The sequence below is a fragment of the Mustela erminea genome, chromosome 7 (assembly GCF_009829155.1).
Source record: "Mustela erminea isolate mMusErm1 chromosome 7, mMusErm1.Pri, whole genome shotgun sequence".
Lineage (NCBI taxonomy): Eukaryota > Metazoa > Chordata > Mammalia > Carnivora > Mustelidae > Mustela > Mustela erminea.
Window position 1 is genome coordinate 103757794 of NC_045620.1, and position 13067 is coordinate 103770860.

Below are 13067 nucleotides of genomic sequence, written 5' to 3' on the forward strand. Positions count from 1 at the left end.
AAAGAGATTTCTTAAGTCAACATGTTCTAAGAGGATGGGCAGAATGAACAATGTTTCCCATTTCCCAGAAATAATATTTCCCTTCCCATACAGAGGCTTCCTCATCACATGTAAGCAGTTTCTGTCAGGGAGTCTGGTTCCTTGTTAGTTCTGTGTGAGAAGTTGTTGTCTCTCACTTGGCTTTTCTGTTCAGCACCCCCAGCTCTGAGTCTGTAGTTCACATTGAGATTCTGTAGGTGAGAATAGCAAGGACTGGGATAAAATTTCTAATAATTTGAGGTCACCTGTACCCATGTCGAACATTTTCTTGGGTCTTGGGTGAACCACAGTCACTGTGGAACAGGGTGCAGGGTCAGAGCTGCTTGGGACATCAATTTACCAACCATCCTTCATTAAAGTAGGGTCATAACCTGACGATTCTGCCTGTGTCAGCCTGATGTAGGTGTTAGTCAGTTGTTGGTGAGAACTGTGTCAACCTCAAATTACCTCACAACTCGAGTCAGTTGCACAAACAAAATCTTGGAGAAACTGAAGGAATAGAATTTGTAGTTCTGCTAGATCTCAGGTAATTCAAATCCAAGGTCATACTGACTTGAAGAATTATTGAATACATGCAAGTCCAGGCAAGATTATACAACAAATCTCCGTCTGAATATCTTCTAGGAACTCCTCCTAGAGTGCGATTTTGTACCATAGTTGGAAGAATTATTATGTAACAATGGTAGTGTTAGTAAACCCTGAACTCTATGGAGGGACTTGGGTGCTGATGACAAGTTGTGACAGAACTAGGATAGATAGCCCATGTCCCGTATGTTACTAGTTGTCATTTTATTTACTCTTTCATGTGTTTTCTCCCTTGATCTTTCTTAGAGTGCTAGCCAATGCAGTCCTGAATCTTGTTTTGAAGATGCCTACCCTCCTAATGAATCCTGCTGGTGAATGATTCAGAAAGTTGAACCACTGGAAATGAAAGAAAACAGGAAAAAAACAAAAAGGAAAATATAAGATAATATTATAAATCTTACAATGAGTTTGGAAACTATTCATTACACATGTTAAATTAAGAATCACAATATCTAACACTGTGTGTCAAATATACTAAAAAAAATAAGAATCACATTATCCATTATCATATGTGAATCCTCAATATGTGAGAATTTGGCTGAAAATTATTCATCCATCATGTTTATTATTGCGTATCAGTTTTGAAACTATTTTTTGTGTAACATATTCCTAAGAACCTTTGACTTCAAAAATATTACTATTTCTTACAAAGCTTAACATGAAAACGTTAAAAGTCTCCTTTTGTGTTTGGTTGTTTATCTCATAATTTCTTGCCTTGAAATACCTAAAAAATGCAAAAGCTTCTAAAAGTTCTTTCTTGACAGAGGAGGCTTTGATATTTTCCTCTGCTACCTGTAGACTGAAAAAAGACTGTTCCTAATTCCTCAGAAGGCCATGTGAGAAGGTCATTTATAAGATTCAAAGATCTAGATATTTCAAAGCCCTGATCTCCATATTTGTAATCTGAATTCCTTCCCCAAATTGTCATTTCTTTTCTTTGCACTTTTTGGAATAAGTAAATAAGTAAATAAATTTTCTAGAGCTGAGATTCATGTGAGTCCTGGAAGAAATGGCAGCAGTGTCTTATGTTGGGTAGGTAGGTTATTCCTATATTAATGCTAATCCTTCATCATGGCCCCCAGTAACCCCAGTCTAATTGAGAAAGTGCCACAGAAGTTCCCTTTGACCGCAGGCCACCTCATAATCCCTCTATTTAATAAATATTTCACTCTATGTAGCAATTTGCATCCCCAGCCCCAAAGTGTCTCCTGTGAGGGATGGAACTTCTGTCCTGAGAAGTTCTCATGAATTCCTGCCGCTTAGTTGTCAGTTAAAAGATATAAAGCACAAAAAAGCTAAAGATGTTTTCAAATACCATAACTGAAGCATCTGGTCCATTCGAGATCAGTAACTGGTTGTTTCCAGTTTGGGGTTGTCATAAGCAACGCTGTCATGACATTCCTTGAGCATGTACACTCTCAATTCTGTTGGGTATATCAGAGTAAAAAAGTACTAAGTCCCAGGGTGTGTATATTCATTTGTAGATAATCACAAACAACTTTCTGACATGAATGTGCCAATACACATTTCAGCAGCAGCACGTGAAATGTCCACTAACTCTTCAGCCTCACCACAACTTAATCTTGGCAGTTTGCTCAACATTAGCCCATCTGGTTGTGCCATAGCAACAACACAGTGAGATTTTCATGAGCAGTTCCTGCATTACTGATCAAATTTACCCCCTTTGTATGTAATTACTTACCATCTTTGCACAAAGAATTGCTTATTGTGGCTCTTTTTCCCCCTTTACTTGCACTAGTTATTTCTCTTGGCTTATTAGAAGCTATTTAATTATATGTGTTGCAGATATCTGGGGCTTCCCTGGTTCAATCTATGTCCTAACTGAGGCAGATCTCCCCCCAGAGCACTGACCCAGGCACTGACATGGGCTCTGGACAGCAGGGTGGGCTGCAAAGGGCCATCTGAGCTTCCAGATCCCAAGATCATTCACTTCCCCTTCTCTGCCCTTGAGCAATTCATCCCCAGGTGGTCACGGCAGAGGATGCTGAAGGCTCAGCCTGAGGGAAGGATTTCTCTCCTGTGTCCTCCTGCCTTACCTATCACTTAAACTCCTCCAGATGGTGTTTGGCACAAGCCCATTGGGAAGAAAACAGAAGCCATTCAACTCTTGCTTTTCGAACCTTTTTGTACATTTCAAGGAAGCAGTTTTATCACTGCTACTCCAACTTCCACATAAATAGTCATCACATCAGGAGTTAGAGCTTACTGACAGTCAGACACTATCCATCCAAGGGTCCTGATATTATCAGAGAAGTCCCTGAAGTCACCCCATTTGGGCTGGGGACAAAGCTGCATTGCTTATGGAAGTGTGATATTGATCCCGTTCACTTAATTTCCCTTTATCTCAGTTTCCCTGTCTTTGAAACTGTGATAACAATGGTTCTTTTTGCAGTTTAAACAAAAGTAAGATATTTAGCACTGTATCAAACACATAGCATATATTATTTTTTCTTTTATTACTATCACTCCTGTGTTCAGTGTTCCCATAGTCATGGTCATCATAGATATACTAAGGAACCTCATAGAGAGACATGTGGAAGACAAACTTAGAACTAATTCAAGTATGTCTCATCCACAGCCACATTAAGATCTAGGGCTGTTTTTCAGCAACCAATTCACCATTACTAAACATAGAATTATTTTGCCTTGATCTATACTAATTGCTCAGGGATTCCATCAAGCCTGCCAGACCTGTTCATTGTGTTTCTTTTTACCACCCAGTATCAAAACCTCACCTAAAAAATGTTAAAACATCATGGGTTCTTCTTCTTTCTTACATAATCCTAATATTTTCTCTTTCATCTTTTTTCTAGTTCTTTAATACTTGACCCATGACTTACAGGAAGGAAAAATTACCCCCATCACATTGGGGGATCTGCTATCGCATACTTTCAGATTTCTGGGCCTTGGGCCTCTATAAAATGTCACACTGAGAAATATCTCCCAGGGCAGTGCTTTATAAAATGAAGGATTTTATCTGTTTTGGGGCTAAAAAATTAGTGTCATGATTGTATGTTTTAATAATAAAAGCTAGACTAATGGATTAAAACAGAGTGTAATATAACAAAATAGGAAAAAAAGTATGTTGTATGGTTGAATGATAAGAATAGCTTCATGGATATTTTCTCTATTAGACACATGCTGTGTAATGTGTGCAAAGATGATCCAAAAATAAAAGGGACACTGTCTTAAGAAATGCCTGCAATACACTGAGGCTTATGCACTTTTCCTATTATGTCACAGGACTTCTGTACTATTCCTTCAAATAAAAAAATTAATTGTGATGTATTTATGTAATAGTGAACTATTCAGCAGGAAAAAAACGAATTATGGCCACACCAACAATGGAGATGAAATTCAAAGAACACGTTGATCTAAAGAAGCAAGACATCAAAAAAGTATGTACTGTATAATTCCATTTATATGAAGTTCAGAAACAGAGAATGTCAGCTCAACATGGATAGAAAACAGAAGAGGGGTGGCCTCTCGTGGTATGTGTGTGTGGGCTGGGCATGGAATTGACAGGCAAGTAGACCGAGGGAGCTTTTGGGATGCTAGAGACAGTCTCTGTCTTGATCTGGTTTTAGTTGTACTAATTTTTTTAATGAATATTGTTAAATAATGAGTAGAAATTATGGAGTAAAAATAACAGATTCATTTTCTGTCTTCTTCCTTTACAACCACTGGTATGTTGAGTAACGTAAATTCTGAGAACCCCTCATTTCTCATCTCTAGAGGATTATTGTGAGATGAATTGCTGTAGATGAATGAGTCCTTCGTACAGTATTCGATACACAGTAAGTCCTTAAGATTTCACCAGTGGCAGTTGACAGAGTAGTTTTTGATGTTTATTTGTTTTATTAGTAGTAGCAACATTACAGTAGTAGTGCCTGAAGTATTAGAACTAACATTAGTAGTACTAATATTTGCAATACTAGTTTAGTCATAGCAGTCTTAGTAGTATTAGCAGTGTTTGCTTGGATGCGGGTTCCCTTTTTTTGCCTACTTCACAGAGTGTTTATCAGAGATAGGATTCAAGGTCCATCCCATGGATGAATTCCGTTGCAGGTCTGCAAGAGAGATTTCATTTTAGAATTCCTGAGGTTTGGGATTTGTGACATCAAGAAAGGAAGCTCTCAAAGGACAAAATCCCTTGATGCTTGAGCCCTGCAAGCCCTTCCCCAAAGCAGCTCCTGCCCGAATGAACAGCCACAGAGCAGAATGCAGCTGCTGTAGCCACCAGGAGCACAGCCCACTGCTTCTCCCGCCCTCCCCACCCAGCCCTGGGAAGGTTATTGCTCGGGGCTGTAGCACCGTGGGAGGAAGAATATAATCCTGCTGGCAGCAATAACTGGCAGCATCCTCAGCCTCTACTGTGCTGATTTTGAAGATGAATTCTCTGTCCAACTGAATCGCAGAGAACCATCTGGGACACCAGACTTGAGGTTATCAGCATCATAGATGAGATACTTAGGAGCCTGGCCTGGTTTCTGCTGATACCAGCTCAGATAATTGCTGAAACTCTTGTTGGCCCTGCAGATGATGTATGCGTCCTGTCTCAGGGACTCAGAGGAAGACTGGAGACTGGGTCAGCCCCGTGTGCCAATGGACAGCTGGGTTGGAAGAAAAACACAAAGTCACCATTGTTTACCGTGTCATACTCCATGTTCCTCCCAGAAGATTCTGACGGCCCTGGTCTTCTAATCTGAGAACTCCTGGGTTTCCGATGGAAGGGGAGACCCCGGGTCAGGGATCCACAGGGAGGATCCCTGCGGAGATCCCACAGTCAAGAGGAGAGGACTCCCACTATCAAGTGGATGTCCCCTGTACTCCCTTCCTCACCTGGGAGACAGGCCAGCAGAAGGCAGAGGAGTTGGGTCAGGACTCCCATGTTCTATCCAAGGCCCAGCCCGAGGCTTTTTTTTTTTTTTTTTTTTTAATTTTTAACTTTGCCTCTATTTTTCTTTTCTTTTTTTTTTTTAAATTTCTTTTCAGCGTAACAGTATTGATTTTTTTGAACCACACCCAGTGCTCTATGCAATCCATGCCCTCTCAAATACCCACCACCTGGTTCCCGCAACCTCCTACTCCCCTGCCCCTTCAAAACCCTCAGATTGTTGTTCAGAGTCCTTAGTCTCTCATGGTTCACCTGCCCTTCCAATTTCCCTTAACTCCCTTCTCCCCGAATGTCTGAGCAGCCTCTTCATGAAGAAGATGCTGAAGAGCAGAAATGGGCTCTGTGGGAAACATACAAATCACTGAGGGGTTGGGCAGGTCAGCAGCAGGTGCAGAACCAGTGCCTCTTGAGGGATCACACAGACGCAGGGTTCATGTCCTGTCCTAGAGGAGCTTCTCCGAGCTGTTTCTCAGAAAAAAACTGTCTCTGTATTTCGTGATCCTTGTTTGTCCTCAGAGTCTAAGAGTTTGTGATTAGAACAGAGGTTCTTCCTCCCAAAAATGAGGAAAGAAAAGACGATGATTCTCTAAGACCTCACCTTTCCTATGAATACACACTTTTGACTGTGGGTTACCCAGGACATCATGCTCTAGAAAGGCCTGTGAGGCTCCATCTTCATACCTTACCTTGGATAGATGCCGTGAGCCCTGGGGGAGAAGAGGGAAAAAGCTGATGCCTGGGAAGCAAGCTCCCCTCCCCCATACAGATACAGTGTTATCCTTAATACTATTACTTTTTTTATTCTCATAAATGACCCTAAGTTTTGTGAAATGTATGTGGTGAAACCTAGATGCTGACTCCATTCTTAGTCTATTAACTATTCTTAGTTGAAAATTAGAAATGTATGTAAAAGTCTTTATTTCATCTGCCTTTGTGATTGAAAGGTTTTACTCAGAACTCGTTATATTACGATTACCTCAGTAGATCATCTGGGCTCACTGGGGCTCCCAGGATCATCACCCGCTTGGTTCAACATAAAATGCCCCAGAGCTTTTCTTCCCAGAAGACATCTACAGGGTTGCCCAGGCAGGATGCAGGTTATTGGGAATCACCTCGCAACCCAAGTACCTTGTGATTTTTTATTTGAGCTTTACATTGTAAGCCTGTAGGATTCCTTGGAGTGAGAGGTGTCTGTTTGTCTTATTTTTTCTTACGTCAAGATCCACAGCACCTCAGATGTCCCCTCTCCCACTGGCAGCCTCTCAGGAACCACAGTTCTTCCCATACTGTTGCTCAGAAGGTGGTTGTCCATGTCTCTGTGTCCAGACACAGCCCTGAAGGTGAATTCCCTTCATAGCACACAACCGGCACTTGGAGATGAATCTTTACACTCCTGACCTCAGAACGTCAGGGTAATCTGTCCTCCCTCTCAATGGCTCTGGGGCCAAGAGGACCAGTGCTCTGTGTTCTGCCTTTCCAACATGAGTCAGAGGCTGCATCATGCTCAACCTTCTCAAGAATTCCCTGCACAAATGCGGAGCTCTCTTAACTATCTCCATGTGATTTAAAATCAGACAAAAAGAAAACCACCACTTTATTCATATAAACTTCCTAATTTTGAAGTGTTTTTACATTCTTGCTAATTCCTAATATTCTTGAAATTTACTATATCTTGTCACCATATTCTTATAATATAAGGGGAAAAACATTAAAATGTTATCTACATTTAAGCATTTATGTTTATAGGTGACAGTGATCTATTTATTCTTTTTTATGTTATATTTTCATATCTTCAAATCAACATAAACTTTTCATAAAAAATGTAGAAAGATTATTCTCCATATGATCTAATCTAAAAGAAATAGTTCATGAGATTCAAACAAATTTGTAAAGCCAATGTATACCATGCAGAAACAGTTTTATTCATCTTGTGATGCACTTAAGGGGAAAAAACTGTGTCAAAGAATAGGTAATACTTCCAGTTCTAAAATAAATAAGTCATGGGGATGTAAGGTACAGCATAGAAAATATAGCCAATGATACTTAATAAATTTGTATGGTGACAGATGGTAGCTCTTAACATGGTGAGCATTGCATAAGGTATAGAAATATTCAATCACTACATTGTATACCTGAAACTCATGTTGTATGTTAACAAAAATAAATAATAAATATATAAAATAGGTAATAGATTTTCATTCATTCTGTGGCTGTTGTAGTTCTACAACTTTGTTCTTAAATGTTGCTTTTGCTTTTATTTGTCCATTAAGCTTCCATAAAAGTTTTAAAACCAACTTGTTCCTAATAGGTTAAGAAAATTTAAAAAAATGAATGACCAAGTTATGTCTCCATCAAAGACAGTATTTTGTCTTTCTCTTTGCTTTCTATGATACTGAAAACCTATGGAATTGTACAGGGCTTTAGGAACCAAGGAACTAAATCAGGGCCTCTTCCTTATAGATGTCATACAATACTAGATTCATATCCCTGATCAGGGCCCTGGGGAGGTTGCTTTACTGACGTGTTGACATTAAAAATCAGCAGTGATGGAGTACCTCGGTGGCTCAGTCAGCTAAGTGTCAGACTCTTGATTTCAGCTCAGGTCACAGTCTCAGGGACGTGATATCAAGGTCTGCATCAGGTTCTGCACTGAGTGTGGAGACTGCTTAAGATTCTCTCTCCTTTTCTCCCTCTGCCCTTCTCCCTGGCCCCCCACCAGGAATTTTTAATTTTATCATTATTCTGAATTAATAATTCTATTAGTGCATTTGTCAACCTTAAACAAAAAATAGCCATTTATTTTACTAGCAAAATAAGCTTACTTGAGAAAATGAGAAGAATTGCAATTCCAGACAAAGGAAACTATGGCAAACCACCTCTGAGTCTGAAGAGGCAAAAGGAAGGACCACTTTTATTATGCATTAGGAGATTGGAGAGGGTTGTTTTGAAAAAATGCTCAAGCAGGAAGTGAATTCCTGCATGAACGATGTCCTCCCTTGTCAAGAGAATTCTTACATTTATTCTTCCCTTCTGGTTATGCAGACACTAACCAAGAAATGGTATGTGTAGGAGAACTTTCCAGCATAGGTGAGGTTTCCTTTACTCTTTTTTATCCAACAAAATCAATATTGTTTGTCAAGGAGAATAACCACAGGGGAGGTGCGTCTATGACTACTGTTCATAACACCCTCCTGTTAACAAGCATGTAATAGCTGTGTTCTTCTCCAGGGCAGCAGGGCATTACCGTTCTCACTGCCCTGTCCTTGTTGCCATGTCACTTCTCTACAGAATCACGTGGAAAATCTGAATATAGAATAACATCTTTGTCAGGATTAGGAAATGTCATATTTCTCCCTCCCTTTTTTGTTTGAAGCTATTCTTCAATGAAGGTCATGATCAGAGTTCCTATTTGAGGGCTCTGAGCAATAGGGATAAAATCAAGAGGTATTTGTTAAGAAGGAGAGCCTGGGGACTCAGGAGTGCTCTGTAGAGTAGCTCGGTTTGTGCACTGCACTAATGTGCCCAGCTAAAGGGAATTAATAGGGCTGAAATGATATGCTTCCTCTCAGAAGACTGAGTATTATCCTTTATGTCCCACTTGAGGACAAGTGGTATTACCCATGAATTCGTTTTTCAGTCAGTCTGTTTTATGTTTGTTGATTGGTAGTTTCATTTAGTTGTTATTTTCTCTGGAAATTACAAGAGCTGTGACCTCTGTCATGAGAGTATTAATAGATTTCACCATAAAATTTTAAAAAAGATTGGATAATATCTCATACTTGGAATTCATGACATGAATGTGGACATAGAGATAATGGGGCTTTCATGGAATATAACAGTTTGTAGGAAGAAATAACTCCATTCAAACCCTTAGGAACTCCACTGAGTGAGAAAACATATATTCAGATAAGTATACCAATTGTTGTATGATATAGAAACAAAGATTGTAAGGAAAATTCCTCAAGCCAGGTTAGTACCAAATCTGGTCCTGGACACTACTTACTGGAGTCATATTAATCCATTTAATTCATAAGATAATTGTGTAAACACATCAAAAATATATGTACATGTATGCATATTATACATATATACATATATATGCATATGGACATACATTCACATATATAATTTTATTTATTTACTTTAGATTTAATGACATTTACTAAGTCTGAATTATCTACAGAATTGGTCACCATTACTCTAAGTTTTCTTAGTTAGATGGTTCTACAATGGGGTGAATTTTACACTTTTAATTCAAATATTTTTAAAAACATTTCTTTGTTTTGTATCTATGTATGAATGGATTTCCAAGTATTCCTTTTTATGCCATTGTGTTTAATAAAACCTGTCAATTTCTATGCGAAGATGTGTAAAAACTGTGTTAGATCTTATACACTGTTTTAACAAACCAGTCAAAAACTCAGAGGCTTGCCATGCTAAACATTTGTTCCTATAGTCATGGATATTCATGTTGACAATAATTTGAATAATGCACACAGGGCTCAGCTGTGTGGTTCTTCTGCAGGGAGATGAATGGTTCTCCAGCCTACAGATTGTGGCTGATCTGGGGCCAAGACAGAGTGTGGTGACTATCCATGGCACATCATTCTCATGGCAAGCTGTCGGAGGGTACAGAAGCCACAAAACAAACAAATCCAAGTCTAGTTATTCTGACTAAATTGCATATAATTTTGACTTATTCCTACTGTGGTCTTTGTAATTCTTTAAATTTGTACAAATCATTATTCTATTTATTTTTTAGGTTATGTGGTCATGTTGTTTCCAAATAATTATATTTTTCAATATTTTCAGTCTAAAAAGAAATTTGTAATTTAATTTTGTATGAATTAGAAAGTAAATTTGGAGGGTTTTTTGACTTGTGGCTTTAATTCAACAGGTGGCTTTCAATAGAAATGTCTTAAATGAAAATAGAAAATTAAAGAAAGACTTGTTTAAGGGAAGTAAAAATGCTGTACAATAGAGCATCTTAAACCTTACACAGCTCTCCTGCCATCTTGTGAAAATGGAGAGCCATGTGAGTAGGTATCAGGTGGAGACAGCTATTTCGCATGTGTCACAAGCTTTCAGGGTTGTCGATAATGATGTTAATAAAGAATTTTAAGCAACAAGGTATTCTTATATTAAGAAAAAACAATGCTTCATTCACATTTATTTTTTTTAATCACAAAAATCCTTCATTGTCAAGTTATTTCTATATACATGACACAATTTCCTCATTCTTCTGTTCCCTCTGTCACTTAACAAAATCTTCTTGTTATGACCTAATGATGATTGCTAGAAGCATATTCAAACATATTCTGGAACCTGCCCCTAACTGGCCAACTTCTGAGAGATGTGAAAACAGTGACCGTCCCCAGCTGACTTCTGTCAACGCCCCATCACCAAAATCACTTCTGGAAGCACTTTTCCCAGAGACCCCTTTCCTCTCTGGTTCCCTATGGAGTTGCTCATGAGGCACCTTACCCTAGATCTGGAGGTCAGAAGAGAAGGATTCAATGCCTTCCATCAGCACCTGCAGGCAGGTGAATGATAAGCGAGAGGCCAGAGAATAACCTGGGAAGGGGCTGCAGGGGTAGAGCATCAGGGCCTCCATCCCTGGCCCTCCTAGACAGACCTGAGGACCATGTGGCTAGACAGCCTGTATCTCCAATGGTATAAATTCTCTTACTTACAGGGGATCACTGAGGAATCACCGTTTCTAGTGTCTACTTCCCTTATTACTATATTCCCAAGCCTTTGAAAGAGTGACATTTAGACATTACTTCCCTATAGGAAGCAATTCCTGCTTGGAATACCTAGAGTGGCTTCTCTTTTGCTGTATAAACCCCAGCGAATGCCGTCACCCACAGTCCTCAGGTGTAATGATCTGGGGAAAGGGAGTAAGCCAGGGGGCCAGGAATCCTCCTTGCCATTCTCCCAAAGTCCCCATGACCTCCAAATTGTGGCTGCCTCTGAGACACTGTCTGAGCAGTTGCAGGCGTTAAAGGAGCAGCGGGGGCAGCCCAGCCCCTCACATCTCATTCCCTGTTGGTTTATGCTCTGACCTGTAACACTGTGGGTGGGTAGCTGTTAGACTGCAGGCAATAGTAGGTCCCAGCATCTTCAGGCTCCACGCTGCTAATGGTGACAGTGAAGTCTGTCCCAGACCCACTGCTGCTAATCCGTGATGGGACCCCAGTTTCCAACTTGGATGCTTTATAGATGAGGAGCTTAGGAGCCCTCTCTGGCTCCTGCTGATGCCAGGCTAACCACTTGTTAATGTTCTGACTGGCCCGGCAGGTGATGCTGACTCCTTCTTTTGGAGCCATGGACAGGATGGCAGGAGACTGGGTCAGCACAATCTCATGGGATTCAGCCATGGGAGGCTGAAACCACAGGAAATATTAGCAGAGCCTCAGGATATGTACATGAAAGTCACCAGTATCTAGTTAGGTGGGACAGAGAATGCTTTTTATTCTTAAAATAAGCTAAATTCATCTATGGAAGGATTCCCAATGAAGAAAGAAAATCAGGCATAGAAAATCATACCCCACTTTAATCTGCTTTGTCCAAATATTCTCACCTGGGACCTAGAGGAGCAGAAGGCCAAGAAGCTGGAGTCACCATCTTGCTGCTTTCCATGGGTCCACTGTGCTCCTGCCACACACCCAGAGACTCTGTTATTAGACTCTGAGTGGCAGAAGCACTCCAGATCTAAGAGGAAGAATATATGCAAATTATGGGGCATTCATGTCACTTAAAATACTCAATAATTAAGCTTATCAGAGAAGAATACCCCCTCTGGGCCCCATTCTTTTCTGGGTGTGTTGTCTCCCTCTTCTGGCCTGTGGAGGTTTTGAAAGTGCTTACCCCATGCTTGGCCAAATACAAGGTCTACCAACAGGGGGCATGGCATATGATGTAATGCAGTTTTCTGGTGGACATTGCTTTCACCTGCAGTGAAGAGCTAGTCACATCCTCAGTCTTGGCCCAGGGCTATGTTAACTCGCTGCTCTCTGCTACAGTGCATTGTATAAACATCCCCCAGAGCATCCTGACAGGCCATACTCTGTCAATTACATCCTGTTAAGTGCACACCATGAGCGAGAAGTGGTGAGGACTTCACTATTCACTATTCACTATTTCTCTATTTGGAAAAACACATGTGCTCCAACAGAGGGATCAAACCCTACAAAAATTCGTTTGGGCCCCCTCCCTGGTTGCTATGTCAGGGGTCCAGATATCTGAGGAGTGCGGCACATCCTCTCTGAGGTAAAGGACAAGTGCTTGCATCTTGTACCTCCCACCACCGTGGTTGAAGCACACTACCTTGTTGAGTGTTGAGACAACACATTCCACACTTGGATAAGTTACACCATTCCATTTATCAGCTAATTTTGAAGTCACTAGTGTAGAGTAGACGCAAAGCCAGGAGGGACTCTGTATCAGGTTTAGGTCTCGATGCAAGTGGGTCTATGACCTCTCCTATCATTTGGTGGTACGTGCATCTGTGTTCAGAAAGGAC